We start from the raw sequence: 16,674 nt of genomic DNA, 5'->3' as shown, positions 1-16,674 counted from the left end.
TATCTTGATTACCAAGAGTTTACAGTAAGTTTTCAAATGTGAACATGCAAGGGTTCCTTTTGCCAAATCGTTTGGCTATTCTGAGTTCTTTGCACTTCCACACACACACTGTATTTCTGTATACTTTGAGAAACAGATCAGCGATGTATTTTTCTGTAAAACCTATTGTCATTTTAATAGTGATTTTATGTAATTTATACCTCACTTTGGTGTAAATTGCTATGCTAGCAAAGCCATTTCTTAATTCATGTACATGAACTTCCTCTCCACTTCTGTAGATCTTCTTTAATTTCCTTAAGCAATGTTTCATTCTTTATTTTCTACATTTTCTTACTTATTTGTGTCTACGTCTTTGGGTGTGGACATGCCACCGTGCAAGTGTGGAGGTCAGAGGACAACTTTCATAAATCAGTCCTCTGTTCCACCATATGTGTTCCAAGGGTTGAACTCAGGTCATCAGACTTAGCAACAAGTGTCTTTGCCCACTGAGCCATCTCACAGCCCCTCATAGGTTTTGTGTACAAGCGTACATTATGGTTTTTTTGTTAAAATTGTTTTAAAACATTTAATTTATTTTGGTATTATTGTGAACAGAGTTGTCTGATTTTATTTTTGCATTTTGTTGCTATTCTACAAAAATCTAATTCATTTGTATATTTACCTTTTCCCACACATCCTTTTTTATAAATTCTACTTTTCTCCAGAAATGATTGTCAACTAGAAATCAAGCTACTTTGAGTCCTTTCTTTCCTATCTGAGTGGTTTTGTTTCTTTTCTGTTCTAGATACACTGGCTACATGATGCTGGAGAGATAGCTCATGTTTAGGAGTATCTGTTGCTCTCGCACAGGAGCTGTTTGGTTCCCAGCACCCACATCAGACAGCTCACAACTGTCTATAACTCCAGCTGTAGGGAATGCAATGCCTTCTCCTGGCCGCCATGAGCAGTGCATACATGCAGTGCACAAGGAAACGCACTTAAGATTAAACAAATAAATTGCTTACCTTTTTTGATTTGTTTTGAGAAAAAGTTTCTCTGTGTAGTACTGATTATCCTGGAACTCACTCTCTAGATCAGGCTGGCCTCAGACTCACAGAAAAAGCACCTGCCTCTGCCTTTCAAGTGCTGAGATTAAAGGTGTGTGCCACCACGACCCAGAATTTCTTTTAAAAAAAGAATGTACAGTACAAGTAGCAAGAATGAATAGCATAAACTTGTTTCCAGTCTCAGATAAGAACACTCACGCTTTCTCACTAAAAAGGCTGATAATGCCGTAACAGCTATAGAGACTGCTTATGGTCATTCGCACTTTGAAAAACTTTCTATAATAACTTGTTGGGTATCTTTGCAAATTGTGGTAAAATACATGCAACATAAAATTTGTCACATTAATTTTTTTGAGACACAGAGAAATGTGTCTTGTGTTTTAAGAGCCTTTGCATGAAGTCCAAGCTGGTCTGGAACTTAATATGTAAACTTCCCCCCCACACACACATAGACAAATTAAACAAAATTTTAAATTATAAAACATAGGCCAAAGAGATAGCTCAGTGACTAAGAGCACTTTATCCCCTTGCAGAGGACCTGAGTTCATTTCTCAGGACCCATATGGCGCCACATGACCATCTGCAACTCCAGTTCCAGAGGATGCAAAACCAAAGACACTGCACACATATGGTGCACATACATATATGCAGGCAAGACTTTTATAGACACAAAATTTTCTTAAATAAATCTTTAAAAAATTAAAAACCCCAAAAAGCATAGTTAACCAGGCATGTGACATGTAAGACCATGTGAACACAAAACATAGAAACCAAAAATGATTATCAGATTGGATTAAAAGAAACAAAGATCAAGTATATACTTTCTGTAAAACACAGACACAGACACACACACAGAGAGAGACTTTGGTTCAGAGAGATGGCACAGTGGGTAAAGATGCTTGCCACCAAGCCTTATGTTTCATCCCCAGATCCTACATAGGAGATACAGGAGATAGGGAGAACTGACACCTAGAAGCTACCCTCTGATCTCTACAGGCATGCTGTGGCTTCTGCTCAAATGTGGGTTAAATAAATTAAGTAGTACACAAAAAGAAACCTATCTTAAATATGAAGCTACATACAGGTTACAATTTGAAAAGATGGCTAACACCAATTTTAAAGAAATCTCTAGAAAGGATATCAACATTAAAGCAGATTGCAGAACCAAGTATAGCGCACACCTGTAAAGCCAGCAATCAGGAAGGATTCACCAGGCTCAGCCCAGTGCTTGGCTGGGGGTGGGGGGATCTGCATCTGCTTTGCTGGCACCCATGGGAGGCCTACCCCTTTCTGAACAAAGGCAGAGGAGACATGGGGGAAGAGAATGGGAGGAGGGAGGAGAGGAAGCTGCAGTCAGGAGGTAAAATAAATAAAAAAATTTAATTAGTAAAAAGAATCATATAAAAATCTCTATAGGTACAGAAAAAGCATTTGACAAGTCAAGTTCATTCTTAAGGGAAGACATGGTGGCAAGGGCAACTTTAGCTGTGCTAGCAGGAGCAGCCAGACAAGCCAGCCATGTTACATCCACAGTCAGGAGGCAAAGAGATATGAATACTGGTGTCTGCACTCGCTTTTTTACTCAGTCTAAGACTCAGTTCCATGAGATTGTGCTGAATACATCCAAGGTGAGGCTCCACTCCTCAGTTAAACCTCCCTAGAAACACCTTAACATATCCATCCAGAGATGTGAGCCCTACAGGACTCTAAGTTCATCCAAAATGGCAATAAAGATTAATCATTACACTGATAAACCAAATTTAAAAAATAACTCCCTACAATTAAATATTACTTAATGTTAAAACACCAAGTGGATTCCCTAAGAGTAAGAACAAGACATGGATATCCACTTCTACCCTCCTCCCATTCAACACTGTACTGCATGCAGGTTCTAGCCATTACATTAAGGACAAAGAAATAAATAGCATGAAGATTTAAAGGAAGAAAGAGTGATAGGGGTTAGCTAAGAGATGGAATGTTTACTGTGTGCAGTCCTGGCTTTCTGCCCCAGCTTTTCAAAAAGAAAAGAAAAAGAAGAGCAGACAAGAGAAGAGAGACAGGAAGGGGAGGGAGGAGAAGGGGATGGGAGAGTAAAAGAGGGAAGGAGAGAGAAGAGTAAGGGGAGGAGAAGAATAAATCTATTGGTTGTTTTTATCTTTTTAGATGACATTGATGGAGGACTTTCATTGGTTAATTAATAAAGAAACTGCCTTGCTTTAATAGAACAGAAAATTAGGTAGGCGGAGTAAACAGAACAGAATTCTGGGAAAGAGAAGGCAGAAGCTTCAGGCAGTCGCCATAGTGAGTTGCCATGCTTCTCCTCTCGATGCAGGTTAAGATCTCTCCTGGTAAGCGACCACCTCGTGGTGCTACACAGATTACTAAATATGGGTTAAAGGAAGATGTGAGAATTAACCAATAAGAGGCTGAAACTATGGGCCAGGCAGTGTTTAAAAGAATACAGTTTCCGTGTAATTATTTTGGGTAAAGCTAGCCTGGTGGCGGGACACAGCCCGCCGCTCCTTCTACATGACATGATAATTCATAATTGAATCCTGGCTAGAATATCTAAAAGAATATAGTAGATCATGACTGGGTATGGAGGCACAGGCCTTTAATCCCAGCATTTGGGAGGCAGAGACAGATGGAGCTCTTTGAGTTCAAGGCCAGCCTGATCTACTAAGTGAGTTCCGGACTACCAGCCAAGGCTACACAGTGAGACTCTGTTTCATAAGAAAAATAACAAAAACCAGTCAAACAGACAAAAAATACTAGAAGACCTAATAAGCAACCTTAAGTTATTTCAGGATAAGCCAGGCATAGAGCAACACACCTTTAATTACAGCATTCAAGAGGCAAAGGCAAGAACATTCCTCTGAGTTTAAGACAAGCTAGCCTATAGAATGAATTCCAGATCAACCAGGGCTATAGAAGAGCCTGTCTCAGAGAAAGGGTGGAATTTCAGGATAAAAATTGATGGAAGCAAATGAAAATTTTGCTTCCATGCATACAGCAAACAACTGGAAATATAATTTTGTTGTTGTTGTTTTTCAAGACAGGGTTTCTCTGTAGCTTTGGAGCCTGTCCTGGAACTAGCTCTGTAGACCAGGCTGGCCTCAAACTCACAAAGATTCGCCTGCCTCTGCCTCCCGAGTGCTGGGATTAAAGGCGTGCACCACCACCGCCCGGCCTACAACTGGAAATGTAAATTTTAAAAGCAATATCATTTTAAACAGTGTAAAAATAGTGAAAATACAAACAAATCTACAAGACCTATACTCTGAAAGAGTAGTGCAATTAAAGAAATATACGTCAATTCATGGTTCAGATAACTTGATATTGTTTAATAGAAATTGTGTCTTGGTTAGATAGGGCTACACAGTGAAGCCCTATGCAAAAAACAAAGAAAGAAATTGTGTCCAAATTGATCTAGAAATTCAATAGAATCCTGATGAAAATGCCAAAAGCTTTCTTTTAAAACCTGTACTTAAGTGCAAAAGCATGAATAGCAAAACAATGGAAAAGCACAACAAAATTCCAGCTACTGGCTTCTAATGGCATTCTGTTACACAAAGGAAAGAGCCAGACAGCTGAACAAAAATGGCTCATTTTAGAGTAGGGACAGGAAATGCACAAGCTCTTATGACAGCTTGTGGGGCCAGAAAATAAGGAAGTGTCCAAACAAGCCAAGAAAGACCACTTTGATGAGAGTTCCTGTCTCAAAGGAACAGGAGAACCAGCGGAAAGCATTCCTAGCCATCAAAGGCAAAATAGTTTCAGCAACAAAATAGTGCAGTGTTAGATGGTAATCCAACACGGAAAATAGATATTTATGAGTCCAAAGTGTTATAAATTAATAATTGAGTAACAATGGATGCATACCTTCCTAAGCCTGAATGGAGGGGGAAGGGAGGGCCTTGGATTTCCCACAGGGCAGGGTACCCTGCCCTCTCTTAGGACTGGAGGGGAAGGGGAGAGTGAGTGGGGGAGCAGGAGGGAAGTGGGAGGAGGGGAGGAAGTGGAAATTTTGATTGGCATTATTTATAATGTAATAAAAAATTATCAGAAAAATAATTGAGTAACAAGATAGGGTACAAAACCTCACATTTTTAAAGAATCCCAAATAATTTATAGCAATAGTCAATCCTCAAAGAGAGGCAGCATTATTGTCCATTTCTTGAGTACGTACTGTATAGACAGACATCCTTCCAAACAGTACAATATGGAAAATAAGGGGGAAAGAGTCAGTTAACAGCGGATAAAATTTGACAAAGTACTACCCAAACCAGTGGTTAAGGACTCTATCAGCAATGAAAAGTCAAGCTGATAACTGTACCTTGAATATAATATGATGAAATGGCTTTCTGCCTCTATATTCTTTCTAGAAATACTGAAACCTATTCATGAGGAAAACAGCCAGGGCAACACAAGCTGCAATCCCAGGACTCTGGAAGCTAAAGCAAGAGGGAGGATCACATAGCCTAGGCCAATCTAGACTGCAAACCAAGTTCTAGCCAGCTATACTGCATAGTTAGACTCTATCTCAGAAACCAAAAGAACGCCACAGATACATTCCAATAAAGAGATAGTCTGCAAAATACCTGGTCAGTATTCCCAAAAGTGTCAAGGTCACTAAAAGCAAGGAAAGTCCTCAGACTATCATAAACAAGAGGACTCTAAGGATAGCTGATAACTAAATGTAATTGGCATTCTGGTTAAGAGTCTAAAACAGTGTGCCAATGCCTTTGGTCTCAGCACTTGAGAGGCAGAGGCAGGGGAATCTCTGTGAGTTTGAGGCCATTCTGGTCTACATACAGATTTCTAAAACAGCCAGAGCTACATAATGAGACCCTGTCTCAGAAAAAAACCAATAAATAAATACATAAAAATTTAAAATAAAAAATAAAGAAGTGAGGCATGGTTGTGCATACCTTTAATCCCAGCACTCAGGAGGCAGGGGCAAGTGAATCTCCATTAATTCAAGGCCAGGCTGGTCTACAAAATAAGTTCCTGAACAGCCAGGACTGTTATACAAAGAAACCCTATCTTGAAAAACTAAAAATCAAAAATAAATAAATAAATAAATAAATAAAAGTGATGTTTAAAGAATCCAGAACAGAAAAAAAATAGGATAGAAAAGATATTTGCTTTATTCCAATTCAAGTTTGTCCTGAATATCCTAACCAGTGCAACAAGACAAAGAAAAGAAACGAAAGCCACTCCTTTTGGAAAAGAAGAAATGACATGTATGTATGTGTATTGCTGGGGATTGAATCCAGAGCCTTGTACATGCTAGGCAAACACACTTCTACTGAGCTGTATCCCCAGCCCATTTTAAAATGTATTTTATGGGCTGGGGGGATTGCTCAGTGGTTCAAGTGCTTGCCATACACAGTCATGAGAACCTTATTATTCAGATCCCCAAAACCCACATAAATACTGGGTGGATATGGCGCCTGTAATTCCAGCTTTGGAAGTTGGAGACAGGCCATTGATTCCCCAGAGCAAGCTGGCTAGTGAGACTAGTCATATCAAAGGAAGGGTGATAGGCTTGATGGAGAGACCCAGACTCAATGAATAAGATGAATGAATAAAGAGAATGGTTCCTAGCATCAACCTTGGACCTTCACATATACTCAAGCATATGTGCACACATACCCACACACCCATGCCAACATGGGAATGCATGCATGCGTACTCACTGAAAGAGGGAAATGGGGGGAAGTATTTTGTTTGTTTGTTTTTGAGACAGGGTCTCACTATGTATCGGTGCTGATCTTGAACTCATTATATAGACCAGGCCTTGAACTGACAGAGATCTGCCTGCCTCCTAAAGTGTATCTTTATGCCCAGCAGAGAAAGATGTTTTTATTTTGAGACAGGGTCTCACTAAATTAGCCAAGCTGGCCTTGAACTTTAGAGATGACAGGTTTGCACTGCCGGACCTGAAAAAACAATGTATTCACTTGGAGATGACATTGCTATCCACTTGGAAACAGTTATTCTCAGGAGCCATCCAAAAAATACAAGAACTAATTAGTGAGCATAACGGTATCACAGGTCACAAGGCAAAAGATTTATTTTTATTATTTTATGTGGAAGTGTGTGTGTGTGTGTGTGAGAGAGAGAGAGAGAGACAAAGAGAGACAGAGACAGAGACAGACAGAGACAGAGAGGCAGAGAGGGAGTTGAGAGAGACAGAGAGACAGAGAGGAGAGAGAGGAAAGAAAGAGGGGAGAGAGAGGAGAGAGAGAGGAGAGAGGAGAGAGAGAGGGAGAGAGAGAAGAGAGAGGAGGGAGGGAGAGAGAGAGAGAGAGAGAGAGAGAGAGAGAGAGAGAGAGAGAGAGAGAGAGAGAGAGTGTATAGGTGCCTGTGGAAGCCAGAGGCATCTGATCCTCTGTAGCTGGAATTCCAGACCGCTATCAGCTGCCTGACTGGGTGCTGGCAACTGAGCCCTAGTTCCCCTGAAGTACAGGAAGTGCTTTTAATCGCCGAGCCATATTTCCAGTCCCACTCTCATTCTTTTGAGACAAGGTTTTACTATGCAGCTCTGGTTGTTCTGGCTCTGTATAGCATGATCTGGTCCAAAATGCTCTGACCTTGAGTCAGTCTTTATACCTCATCCTCAGTGTGCTGGGGGCTCAGCTTTTTTTTTTCTTTTCAAAACAGCTTGATATGGGATCCACATATCATATATTTTATTTATTTAATATAGACAGTTCAACTGGGCATGGCAGTGGTGCACACCCACAATCCCACCACTCCAAAGGCATCACACTGGTAGATGGCATATCTGTAATGCCAGCATTTGGGAGATGGAAGCAGGAAGATTAGAATTTCAAAGTCAGATTTGACAACATCCTGAGTTTGAGGCTAGCTTGGGCTATGTGAGACACTATCTAGAATAAGTAAATTTCAGGAGAATTGACACTTTTTAATACTTCTCTAATTATTTAATCTTCTTTAAATTCTTTTTTAATTTCTCTACATATTGTTTTGTAGAATTATATGTAGACACAATTCCCACTGTATACAATCCATCCTCAAGGATTTAATGATTTTAGTCTATTTTAAATGATAGTTGATAAAATTTCTTTTCTTTTTCTTAGTTTTTTGAGACAAAGTTTTTCTACGTAGCCCTGAAACGTTCTCTGTTGGCAGCACTAGCCTCAAACTCACAGAAATCTGTCTGCCTATGTCTCCCAAGTGCTGGAATGAAAGCCATGCACCCCATCCTTGGCTAAAATATCATTTTCGTGATCCCTAACAATATTCTGCTATAGATCAGTGTCTAAACCAATCATCATCAGAGAGGCTTCCTCCAGAAACTGATGGGGGCAGATGCAGAGACCCACATCTAAAGGGGCAGAACCCAGGAACCCTGCAGAAGAGAGGGAGGAAGGATTGTAGGAGCAAGAGGGGTTGATAACATCAGAAGAACACAGCCCACAGAATCAGCTAAGTGGGGCTCATAGGGGCTCACAGAGACTAAAGCGGCAATCATGAAGCCTGAATGGGTCTGTGCCATGTTTGGTTGATATCCCTGCGAAGCCTGAACTTTTTTGAAGGGAAACAGAGGAGCAGTGGATCAAGGGGAGAGAGAAGGGTAGGGGAGGGAAGTTGGAGGAGTGGAGGAAGGGAAGGCTGTGGTCGGGATGTATTGTATGAGAAAAGAATAAATAAAAAGAAAAATAGTAAAATTTCATTTCTGTTTTTGTTCTTGTTTTTATTCTTGATGTGTTAGTCTGTAGAACAACATTGACAAGCTGTTCTGTAGGGTTTTCACATACATTCATATGCACACATGTGCACACATAAACACACAAAATCAACTAATAAGTTAATTTTAAAAAAGGAAAAAAAATGCTAGTGAGAATGTGGGGAGAGGACAACCTTTACTTACTGTTTTTAGGAATGCAAAGTGGTACAGCCACTATGGAAATTAACAAGGAGATTCCTCAAAAGATTGAAAATAGAGCTACCAAATGACCCAGATATTCCACTCCGGGATATGTACCTGAAAGACTCTAAGTCAACATACCACAGAACTAGTTACACAGCCATGTTTACTAATGCAATATTCACAGTAGTGGAACTATAGAACAAGCATGGGTGTCCATCAGTAGATAAAAAAAATGTGTTCTAAGCACAATGGAATTTTATTCAGGTATATAAAAGAATAAAATCACAGCATTTGCAAAAATGGATGCAACTGGAGATCATTATGTTAAGTGAAGTAAACCAAAAAACTAAATATAGCATGGTTTTCTCATATGTGAGATTTAATTCTTGATTTGTGTGAGGACCAGTGGGTGGATAAACAAAATGTGGCATAACTATACAGTGGGAGATTGTTCACCAATAAGAAACGAGGTGCTCAGAGCCAAGATGTCTTCCCGGCCTGAGCTACTGCCAAGGGCAGTGCCTGGGTCTGTGGTCCAACTGCAGCTGGGGTCTGAGTTAATGTCTGTGACCTGTGTCACCTCAGGGGACTGTGGGAATGATGCATGATAAAACCAGGGGGCCATGCTGAACCAGCCCCACCCTTCACTGACCAAGGGAAAGCTGGCTCTGCCTCTCGCTGGACACTGCAGCATGAGTGGCCCTGATCCTCACAGGAGAGCTGTACCCTGCATTCGGGAGAGATGGCCCCAACAGGCAACGGGGAACCAAGCCCGATGACATAGGCATAGGGAGGCTGGCTCTGCCCCCTCGCCTGAGACAGGTGACCTGAGTGGCCTGAACTGACCAGCTCAGCTGTCACCGAGGCCCACAGCCAAGCCTTAGGTTGGCCCAGCCTAACATCTACGATCTGCTGGAGTCTGTGAAGGGACTGCTCCTGAGGAACAACACCTGCAGGATCTTCATGGCCCAGGGCAGCCGTGGGCTATCACAGAGGATTTCCGGCGAGGACTCAGTGATGATGGTGTTCCAGGAAGCAGAGGCCTTAAACCAGACCAGTGACTCACTGCAATGAACATTTGCTAGCAATGCTGATTGGACAAAGCGTACACTATGTGACACACTGCTCCCAATGCCACCAGGATGAGTGGAGAGATGTTAGAGAGGTGGGAAGGAAGAAGCATAGAGTTTCTGTTTTGTTCTGTTTGTTTGTTTGTTTGCTTGCTTGGTTTTGTTTTGGTTTGACTTTTTAAATTTTGGGGGGGGGGGCTGCAGGGGTGAGGGGAGGATGAGGGTGAGGGTGGGGAGGTGCAGGAGGTGAGCAGAATTGTAGTGCATGATGTAAAATTTCCAAAGAATAAATAAAGAAATTCTGTTTAAAAAATAATACAAAGAGAAGAAAAAAGAAATGAGGTGCTGATACATGCTTATAAAGTACATTATCCTTGAAAACTGTCAAGTCAAAGAAGCTATATGATTACATTTATATAAAACGTTCAGAAGACAAATCTATAAATAGATACGTGGTTGCCTAAAGTTGGGAAAAACAATGTGAGGTGATGAATATAGGGTACAAAGTTCTGTTCTACAGATGATTAAAAAAATACCTCCTGTAACTTACAACAGATCGTAATTGTAGAGGTTGTACAATTCTGTGACCATACAAAGTGAAAAGCAAAATACTGAATTGGAACTGGAGAGATGACTCAGGGATTAAGAGCCCTTGCTGCTCTCGCAGAAGACCACGCTCAGATCCCTGCACCTACATGGTAGCCCACAACCATTTATAATTCTAGTTGCAAGGGAGCTGACAATCTCTTCTGACCTGCACAGGCACCAGGCACGCATGTGGTGTATATACATACATGCAAAATGTGGTAGTTTGAATAAGTATGGCCACCTAGACTCGTGTGTTTGAATGCTTGGCCCATAGGGAGTGGCACTATTAGGAGGTGTGGCCTTGGTGGAGTAGGTGAGGTCTCCTATGCTCAAGCTATGCCCAGTGTGGAACACATATGTGAAACACAATCTCCTTCTGCTGCCCATGGATCCAGATGTAGAACTCTCAGCTCCTTCTCCAGCACTATGTCTTCCTGCATGCCACCGTTTCCAGACAGGATGATAATGAACTTAACCCTTGAAACTGTAAGCCAATTCCAATTAAATGTTTTCCTTTAAAAGAGTTGGGGTGATCATGGTGTTTCTTCACAGCAATAGGAACCCTAACTAAGACACAGGCAAAGCACTTATTATACACATTTAAAAAAACATATAAAATAAATCTAAAAGAATTTTCCCCTTTAATTGAAAATAAATTCTTTTCTCATATAATATATCCTAAATATAGTTTCATCTCCCTCTACTCCCAGTTCCTCCCCACCTCCCCTGCAATCTGGATCCACCCCATTTCTGTCTCTCATTAGAAAAGAACAGGCCTCTAAGAGATAACAAAACATAAAAAATATAAAATAAAACAAAAATTATCACATCAAAGTTGAACAAGGTAACCCAACAGAAGGAAAAGAACTCAAGAGAAGACACAAGAAGCAGAGGCCCACTTGTTCACAAACTCAGGAATCTTATAAAAGCACTAAATTGAAAGCTATAATATATTGCAAAGGACCTGGTGCAAAGCCATGTAGAGCCTCTGCTTCTTGCTTCAGTCTCTGTGAGTTCATATGAGTTTTGCTCAGTTGATATAGAGGACCTTGTTGTCCTGGTGTCCTCTATCCCTTCTGGCTCTCACACTCTTTCCACCTCCTCTTCTGCAACCCCCTGAGATCTGAAGGGAAGTATTTAATGGAGGCATCCCATTTAGAGATGTGCGTTTTAAGGTCTCTCTCAGTCTTTGCTTAATGTCTGGCTGTGGGTCTCTGCATTTGTTCCCATCTGCTGCAGGAGGAATCTTCCCTGATGATGGCTGAATAAGGCACTGATCTACGAGTATAGCAGAATATCATTATGAGTCATTTTATCACTACTTGTTTAAAGTACAGTAGTATTTGGTTTTACTCTAGATCTCTGGGCTATGCTTTCTGGTTCTTAGTCATCCAAGCAGTGTCGGGGATGATTTCCATTTCACAAAGTGGGCCTTAAGTCAAATCAGACACTTATATACCTCCATTTATACTTCCATTGCCCTAGCATATTTTTCAGGCAGGACAAACTGTAGATCAAAGGTTCTGTGGCTGGGTAGGAGTTTACGTTTCTCTTTTGGAAACCTGCAGAGTACCTTCCTGTACCAAAGACATTGGAACATAGGGGTGGGGGCTCTATGTAGGCACCAACTCAATAACTCCACCTTCAATGAGTTGTGTAGCTGCTGTCTTCAGCAATGGGAACTTGATATCTGTTTGTGTAAAGCAACCTAGCAACAGACTGAGTTGTTTGGAGATTTCCATAGGATTCCTTTGGCCAGCAACTCAATTGGATGTAACCCAGTCCCAGTACTGAAACTTTCTTTTGGTGACAGAAGATGGCCAATTGGGGCTCTGTCTCCCTCACTACTTGGAAGCTTCATTAGGATCACCTTCATTTATTTTAGGAAGCTTCAGGGTTGAAGAAGGAGCTCAGTGAATAAGAGCCCTGGCTGTTCTTCCAGAGGACCTGGGTTCAATTCCCAGAAACCATATGGCAGCTCACAACTGTCTGTAGCTCCAGTTCCAGGGGATCTGATACCCTCACACATACTTACATGCATTTAAACTCTAATGAACAAAAAAATAAAAATTTAAAAATCATTAAAAGATATATAACATATAAAGGAAGTTTACACTGCACTAGGTTTCCATTCCACCCCTCAAATGTCCCTCAATTCAAGCTGTCTCTCCACACATTCCCTCCTTCAACCCCAGCTGTCCTCCCACTTCAAGGCCCTTCTGGCTTTTAGAGTCTCCATTGAGAAGTAGGGTGTCATTCTAATAGGTCTGCTTTTATATGTCACTTGGTCTTTTCCCCTTAGAACTTTAAAATTCTTTCTTTGTTCTGTATGTCTAGTGTTTTGATTATTATGTGTCTAGGGGACTTTCTTTTCTAGACCAGTCTATTTGGTGTTCTGTATGCTTCTTATATCTTCATAAGCATCTCTGTCTTTATGTTAGGAAACTTTTCATTCTGTGTTTTTTGTTGAGGATACTTTTTGGGCCTTTGAGCTAGGAATCTTCTCTTTTTTCTATCCCTATTAATCTTAAGTTTGATCTTTACAGAGTGTTTTGTGTCAGTAGCTTTTAAGATTAACATTTTCTTTGACCAAGGCGTCCATTTCTTCTCCATATCTTCGACACCTGAGATTCTCTCTTCTGTCTCTTCTATTCTGTCAGCGAAGTTTGCCTCTGTAGTTCCTGTTCACATTCCTAATTTTTTCATTTCCACAATTCCCTCAGTTTGGGTTTTTGTTATTGATTGTATTCCCATTTTCAGGTCTTGAACAGTTTTATTCGTTATCTTCCACTGTGTTTTCCTGGATTTCTTTAAGGGATGTATTCATTTCCTCTTTAATGACTTCTATCATATTCATATAGGCTGGGTTTTTGTTTGTTGGTTGGTTTATCGAGACAGGGTTTCTCTGTAGCTTTGAAGCCTGTCCTGGAACTAGCTCTTGTAGACCAGGCTGGCCTCGAACTCACAGAGAGCCACCTACCTCTGCCTTCCAAGTGCTGGGATTAAAAGCATGCACCACCACTGCCCAGCTCATAAAGGCTGCCTGCTGTGGCAGAATTGTTAGGCTCTAATGGAGATATATTATTGTTTTGACTGTTATTGTATTTTTACTCTGGCATCTAGGCATCTGGGATTAGGACGATTATAGATATAGATGTTGATATCTGCTTTTGTCTTTGTTGGGTAGGTGTTTTGTTCCTTGAGAATGTGATGGTTGTATGTTTCCAGGTAGGAAACTTTCTATGGACTTGATAGGTGTGGCCACTGGCGGTTCCAGGTAAAATGTGTTTCTGGGTATTGGGAGCTGACACTTAGGGATGGGGATAGACTAGGGATGTGAAAGCTTTCACACGAGGGAGGAAAGCAGAGTGTTCCACCAGGGTCAGCTTATTTAGTCTCCTTGGAACAGGTGTAGAGAGTGAAGAGGATGAGACTGGGGGATTGTATCTGGAGGAACAGAAGAGAGGGAAAGATCTCCGGTCAGCCTACCGGCTTCCCTGAGGATTAGCTGGGAGGGCCTTCTTGTAGTTGGGATCCGCCCATCCCACTCCCCTCCCCTCGCCTGCTCAGCTGATGTGTTTTCCTGGGGTATTCCTGCTGGTATTGGAGGCTAGGGAAAAGGGATGTGTTGGAGTAAGGAAGGTTGGAGGTGTGAGCCACTGAGGATGAGGTCATAAAGGAAAGGGAGACCACAGCAGGTGTTCTGCTACAGAGTTGAGAATGAGACTGGGAGAGTGGGTCTGGTGAAACAGGAGAGGTGAATATCTATACCCAACCTCCTTGCTTCCCTGGCAGGAGTCAATCTAAAAAAACGTTTAAAGCATTGAGATGTACACTTAAACAGAATGAGCCACCAGGAGGTGGTGGCGCACGCCTTTAATCTCAGCACTCTGGAGGCAGAGGCAGGCAAATCTCTGTGAGTTCAAGGCCAGCCTGGTCTGCAGAGTGAGTTCCATAGTAGCCAAGGCTACACAAAGAAATTCTGTCTCAAAAAATCAAGAAAAAAAACGCAAAAAAACAATCAACAACAGAAAAAAAACCAAAATGAACTGATAATCACAATAAGCTGAATTCATAGCTAATTAAAATATCGCAATTGCAAAGCCAGGTGTGGTGGACATGCCTTTAATCCCACCAGAGGCAGGTGGATCTCTGTGATTTGAAGGCCAGCCTGGTCTACTGAATGAATTCCAGGATAGCCAGGGCTACACAGAGAAACCCTGTCTCAAAAAACAAACAAACAAACAAAATCCACACAATTATGCTGCGCTACAATTCTTGCCTCTGCCTGGGTCTTCTTTGTGAAACATAAGTCAAATAAAATTATAAATCTATTTGTGGGGCAGAGATATACATGCATATTCACACACAATAATTTTTGTTATTTTCACTTGGTTGTGAATTTGCTTATAGTTTTATTCACGGACAATCACTTCCACAACTCCTGTACCCTATTATACATTTTACCTCTACAATTAAGTACTTAACTCTTGTGGTAGTTTGAGTGAGATGTCCCCCAGATATCTGAACACTTGGGTCTCCAATGGGAGGTACTATTTGAAGAGTTTTAGGAGGTGCAGCCTTGCTGAAGGAACCATATCACTGGAATGGGGTTTGAACGTCTACAGCCTTGCCCTACTTCCAATTCACTTGGCTTCTGTTTGCATTAAAAGATGTGAGCTCAAGCTGGGTATGGTGGTTCTTGCCTTTAATACCAACACTCAAGAGGCAGAGGCAATCAGATCACTGTATGAGGCCATCCTAGCCTACACAGTGAGTTTCAGGCTATCCAGGGCTACATAGCAAGACCCCCATCTTGAGAGCGAGCGGTGATCTTTCAGCTTCCTGTTCCTGTTTCCATTTCTTCCCTTTGTGCCATGTTTCCCTGCTAGGAAGGACTCTTATCCCTCTCGACCCATAAACTAAAATAAACACTTTCTTCCATAAGTTGCCTCTGACCATGGCATTTTATCATACCAAAAGAAAGGCGACTACCTCTCAAACTACAAAAATACAAGACGGAACTTTTAGTCTCACTCCACTATTGTCTCTGCCCGTGCCCTCACTAGTCTTCTGGAGTTCACAGTAAGTAGCCTACTTACCCTACTTACTTGATGAAGCCAGTAATTTCGGCTTAATCTTTCTCTTTCCTCCCACATTCTTTTGGTAGGTCCATCAGTGACTCTGTCCCCATAGCTGCCACCTTCTCTTGCTGTCTGGACAATAGCTTCCTGACTGATCTCTGAATCTTTTTTCTTTTCTGGGGCAGGGAGGTCATTTGGTTTTTCAAGACAGGGTTTCTCTGTATAACAGAGCCCTGGCTGTTCTGGAACTTGAACTCACAGAGATCTGTTTGCCTCTGTCTCCTGAGTGCTGGGATTAAAGGCTACCACGCTCAACTCTGTCTCTACTTCTGCTCCTGCCCATCTCCAATCCATTCTACACACAGCAGGAAGATGATATTTATAAAACTTCAAATGTCACTCTCCTGCATAACTTAATATTTATGACCCATTTTACTTGGCGTAAAATTTAAATTCTTTCATCATCTGTGAGGTCCTAAATGGCCTGAACTCTGTTATTCACAATGATGCAGCCACACTGGACTTTCTGTTTCTAAAATACTGTAAGGTCTTCCTAACCCTGCGCGACTGTGTGTACATTGTTCATTCTGCCCTGAAAATTTTCTCCCATTCTTTGCAAAACTGGTTCCTCCTCATCCTTTAGGTTTTAGCTACAACATGGCCTTGCCATTCTTATAACTCCACATTAGAGGGGACTTGAAGGGCCAGGCATGGTGGTGCACGCCTTTAATCTCAGCATTTGGGAGGCAGAGGCAGGTGGATCTCTGAGTTTGAGGTCTAACGAGTGAGTTTCAGGACAACCAGAGCTGCATAGAGAAATCCTTTCTCAAAAAAGTCAATGTTTTCAAAAATGCTCTTATTCATATTATATATAAAATAGCATCTATCCATAAAAACATAATCTGAAGTGTGTTGGGAAATGACAAGTAATTCAGAGAGGACAGACTAAACTTGTACTTTATTTTTATCTCCTTAATAATAGT

Source organism: Arvicola amphibius, chromosome X, assembly GCF_903992535.2.
Source record: "Arvicola amphibius chromosome X, mArvAmp1.2, whole genome shotgun sequence".
In the NCBI taxonomy this organism is placed as follows: domain Eukaryota; kingdom Metazoa; phylum Chordata; class Mammalia; order Rodentia; family Cricetidae; genus Arvicola; species Arvicola amphibius.
This window is presented reverse-complemented; position numbering follows the sequence as displayed.